The sequence below is a fragment of the Lepisma saccharinum genome, chromosome 12 (genome assembly GCF_977018435.1).
Source record: "Lepisma saccharinum chromosome 12, izLepSacc3.1, whole genome shotgun sequence".
Classification (NCBI taxonomy): Eukaryota; Metazoa; Arthropoda; class Insecta; order Zygentoma; family Lepismatidae; genus Lepisma; species Lepisma saccharinum.
In genome coordinates this window covers 52,045,755-52,051,428 of record NC_139240.1, presented here as the reverse complement: position 1 = coordinate 52,051,428, position 5,674 = coordinate 52,045,755, and positions in this window count along the sequence as shown.

Genomic DNA, 5,674 nt, shown 5'->3' with positions numbered 1-5,674 from the left:
CACACATCTCCGTTGTTCCAGTGTCATGGTGGGGAAGTGACGGAAGTCACTAACCTTGTAGCGCATGTTGGTGGATGGAGACGAACTTGATGATGGACCAAGTTGTGCAGCACCTTGGGGAGCTGGGGTTCGAGTGCCTCGCCCACCACTTGTCCCCAAAAGACTTATAGCCAACTTCTCACGGAACTCACAGTGCCTCACGTTCTGATGAAATGTCTTGAAGAGCAGGTAAGCGCTGAGGATACATTGGTCGAGTAGGTGGAAGAAAAGCTTGACAGTCCACTTCATGGTCTTTCGTTGGACACCGTAGGAATTAGTCATGCGATCGGCCGTGTCAACGTAACCCATGTGGCTATTGTATTCGCATACAATAGCCAGCTTGAGTACGTTGCCATGGTCATCCAAGAAATTTCCCTCAGCTGGTGACTGATGGATGTTCGTCAACAGGTACACCTCTCTCTTGTCTTTCCAACATATCACAGTCAAGTCATTCTTCACCCGAACACGTAGGTCACCTCTCTTCAGCTTCAAGTCAGTCTTTGAAAAGTTGGGTGGGAGACCTTTTCATCGGGGATTGATGGTCCCGCAGCAATAGACACTTCTTGTTGCGAGATCATCAAATAGCTCTGGAGAAGAGAAGTAGTTGTCCATAAATAATTTATGACCAACTCCCTTCACCTTCTCCGTCAATTCTACAAGTGTCGTTGATGTTGTGGCAGTCGCTCTGTTCTTGTCCTTGCCCATATATACGTACGGTCATGTCATAAGTGTATCCCAAAGAATCACAGAGTTTGTAGATCTTGATCCCAATCCTCTTGTGTTTCTTCGGAATATACTGTTTCAAGATGACTTTCCCTTTGTTCAAGACCATAGCTTCATCAACTGCTAAATGCTTTGTAGGATAGTAGCAATTAGAGCTAAAAAAAAAAAAAGTAAAGTGCTCCCATGTGCATAGCACAACACCATGAAGGCATATAGGGGTCTGGGGGTAACGCCCCACACTTTCTTGATCCAGTCGTGAGTGGGGGTGATGTGATCAGCATCACGCCCCTGACCGCCTTTACCCCCCAGGTACCCATGTCATTCGACGCTGGGTGGGCACCGGGGCCGCTTCCGTTAGAAAAGTTCCCGGATTTGAACCGGCCGGGGATCGAACCCAGGACCTTTAGCATGGTAGTCAGATGCATTACCGACTGAGCCACCACGGCCACCCATAATTAGAGCTAAGCTCATTGATATTGTCAAAGACCTCATATTCCACAGCCTGTCATAATCGGGATCTTGGGGGGGTCTTCATGTTGTCCTCAAAGTGTAGGAATCTGAGCAAGTCATAAAAGCGGTTACGTGAAATCTGTTGTCCGTAAAACTGTGTGTGAAGGTGGGGTTTTCTGGACCAATAGTCTCGCCAACATAATCTGTGGTCATGTCCCATCAGTATTGTCAAACCCACGAAAGTCTTCATTTCGTCAATGGTCACGTCACGTTCGGGTTTTGTCGTTGGGTGCTTTGTGATGTTTGTCTGTCACCAGATGCTGGAAGATTTCTTTGGAGAAAGTCAAGGAAAAAAAAAAGTCCAAGGAAGAGGATGCATCGTCAATGTGTCAAACCTTCAGGCTGAAAAGGTTGGGGGTTGGGAGCAGTTCTACCAGTTCGGGAAGGGGGTTGCCAGTCTGATGGAGCAAGAGGAGGGGAAGGGGAACGTCTTTGTGATATATCATCAGAATCAGATTCTGATGATATATCAGAGGGAATGTGAAGCTCTCCTTCATCCCACTCGGAGTCTGTATCCATATCCTCCAGCTCATCTCGGATTTCATCAGAACGGAGATCACCGGGGGCAGCCATGGTCGACTATAAGCCTTTTGGGGACACAGCAGGCACAAACGACACTTTTCACACCACAAGAAACACACATAGATGACAAAAAAGTCCTTGGAAGTATGTCCTTGCACTTGGGCACAAAACGACACACACCTACGTACAACTTTCACGGATGAAAAGCTAGAACACAGTGAGAAATGAGCGCCGATTCTTGCAGCTGCTTGAAATTCTATTTTAGACAATGCAGGGTAACTTGTGTTGCAACTTGTGGAACACTTGTGCTCAAAAACAAAGGTTTCCTTCAGCTTGCCTCGAAATTCCATTCTCACAATGCAGATTCAACAACCAGTCTTCCCCCTCTCCCCCATCCCCTGCGTGCACCCACATGGAAAACTTTCATTTTGACATCGGATACTGATAAACAAGCTTCCTTCGAATGCAGTTACCAGGCGGGAGTGAAAAGCATTGCTTTAGAACAACAAAGCCCCTCTTCCTTTGTCAGCAAAAATTTTCGCTTGAAAAGAGATGCAAAAGAGAAGTCCCTTTTCCCGCCATTTCCCCTCCATTTTCATGTAGAAAAAAAAGTGCAAGAAACATTTCTGTTAAATACATGTGTTAGGAACAATATATAAAAAAAGGTCGAAATTCTAACCAAAAATAGAAAAGTTATAACGTAAAAACTACGACCTTGACACAGAGTCTCGATCGAGATGCTTGGGACCGCGAGGGTTACATTTGGGTATCTCGACCAAGATGCTTGGGACCCAAAAGGTTAAAGGGTTGAAAGAAGTGCTTAAAAAAGACCAGTATAGAGGAACCTCGATTTAATGTTTTTCAGTGGAACAAGATGAAAAAAAAAACATTCTCCTCTATTGAAACCGTGAGGATTGAATGTACAGAGTGGTCACAAAGTGGGTGTACCCTCTTTATTTTCGACAAAACGATGGGTATGGTTGAATGGTTGATTATGGACACATACCTGATAGTTTAAGAGTCCAGAACATCGGTATGGAGACAGAATCCTGCGATATGTTCTGGCAGAAGTTTTGCAGATTTTAATAATACAGGCTCGTAATTCTTGCGCTGTGCGATACAGGTTATTTCTGACTCTCATTGTTGAACCACCTCTAGGTCTTCTTGGAGGTACTTCAGAACCTCATCCAATCTATCGACCAGAAAAAGTCTTATTCAGGTAATGACAATCAAGCCCCATCTAGTTTGCTGCACTTTTTACACTTGGTGTAGTGCAGGTGTACCCTGGTCTCAGGCTGATGCAATGAAAAGACATTCGACCAAGTAGACGGATAGCGGTGTTCAAGTTCAGAAGATCCAACAAATGCCTGTCTGCTGCTTTAAACCTTCATTTGATAAGTTAGCAGGCACCACGTGAACATACACCACACGCTACACTGTGCCAGAACATAGTGCAAGATGTGCAGACATCAAATCAACAACGTAGACAAATCGGTGTTGCACCGTGTAACCAATCAGATGCTTCAAAGCATAGATGATTACAGCAAAGAGAATCAAAAAATGCAATGTACTTTTTTCAGTGCCAGAACATGGTGCAGAATTCGGCATGCTATGAAAATGATGATCTCCATACAAATGTTCTGGACTCAAACTATCAGCGGTGACCATATGAGGCATTCAATCATAACCGTCGTAGTGTTATAAATAAAGGATGGTATGCGTACTTTGTGACCACTCTGTATAACCAGCCCGGCTCCATCCTGGTCTCGACACACTTGTGCTTGCCCGTGGGTGCGTTTCCTATTAGTTTTATAGGTTTATTAAAAAAGGGGGAGTATGTTGACAGAAAAGTAAAATCTCATGCTAGAAATTTACTTGACTTAACCGATCGATTTGTTTTATTTTAATTCGCTTTTCTGCCACTTTCGGGCAGATGGGGATGAGTGATGATAGGATGAAATTGATGAATGGACACTAAAAAGCATTGCTCAGGCCGGAATTCGAACCTGGAACCCCTGGCATCATAGCACGATGTGCTAACCACTCAGCCATGGGGGCCGGCATACCCCATATATAAAGATTTCAAATAGAAAAACAAGCCGCAGTAAAAATTTTATTTACAAATTACAAAATAAATCCAAACACTGATTTTTTCAATTACTCTGCTTATACATTGTAAAATCATTGGCACAATTGTAGGGTAAAATCTGATAAAATATTTCTATAATTCAATTAAAGCCAATGTTTCATACATATTTAAATACATTGATATTTCTTCACAGAATTAAGATATTTTTTTTCATTTTCCTCACAGATCTCATCTTCAACTAAATGCTTGCAACACAACTCTAAGCAGTATGGTATACATATATAGGAAGTTTATATATTGAAAAATATAATCCCCACATTTGGAAGATATTTCATTAGGTATAAATTAGGGGTTTGCACTGAAGTAACAAGCGACATGAGACCCTTGTCTATGAGCAAGGTATTCCCTGCACATGCACTATCAACAGGCCAAGGTGACACAAAAATGTCCCAGTTTGAGCAACATGTTCAGCTTATCGGTGTGGCTTTGGTTCGGAAGGTTGCATTTATTACTGAGGGTTCGTTTCTAAGCAATGATGCTTGTCGCCTGAAAATCTGGTCTGAAAGCTTGGCTAAACTGCCAATATCCACAACCTTTTCGGGTTTTTGAATGTTTATGAAAAGTACCCCGGCGTTTCCAGAGGCCTGGTAGTACAGGAGCCCCAGTTTAGACTCCCGAGGTGGGTGATATCACGTGGAACTTCTTTCTGCATAAAATGGGTCACACCCAGATCAGAAAATTAAGACAAATAACAATGAAATATGCTGAATTCATCACATTTTCCTAGGGTATAAAAAAAATATGAAGTTATGAAGTCTAGCAGCTGAATAGGCTTACCTAATATTGGTGAATGGTGATATGTGAAACTGGCAATAATTTTATTATTCAGGTATTTATACAGTCTGTAATTGTGTACACAATTGTTATATTGTAAATTTTTACAAAAATGAAATACACAAAGCTGTCAAATACATTTCTAAAAATGATATCTCCCCCAGGAAAAAACAAATCACTTTAATTTCTTCATGAATTGTTCACCATTTGTATCAATACATTGTTATCGGTAAAAGTTTATTTAATGCCACATGCCTTTTTCGAAAAACATTATGCAAGACTTCCATGGTATTACATTATACCACTTGCCAACCTACCACCCAGAGATTGATTGATTGGGTGTTTTAAGTCCACTTTATGCACAGTAAGGCTAATCGGGACTGGACCTACAGTTTAAAGTGGGATCTGAACCGCTTGTGCCTCCACCGGTTTACCATCCAGAGAGAATGGGCAAGTGGCGAGGTGTGTCCAAACAATTCTCGAACTTCATAAGCGTGTGATCCAATTACAGCAATCAATGTAGGAACTTTATCCTCAGATGTAACGTGCTGAATATGACAATTAATTAGTAAATCTTTCTAAATATGCAGAAATGCATTCATTTTGAGGATCGTACTTATCGAAAGGTACTACAAAAGCCATTTTACTAGACTTCAAACAAACTTGTAATTATTTAAATTTACCTTTTCATCGATACATTGGAAGCTGCCGTGTATACACACAGGCTAATATGCATGTGTTTTATGCCTCCCCGATGGCGCAGTGGTAGCGTCATTGCCTTGTAATCAAGGGGTCCCAGGTTCAATACCTGGTGGGGCATAGTGGTTCAGATCCCACTTTAAACTGTCGGTCCAGTCCTGATTAGCCTTATTGCGCATAAAGTAAACTTAAAACACCAAATCAATCAATGCACATGTTTTACACATACCTTTACTTGAAATATAAACAGACCATTGA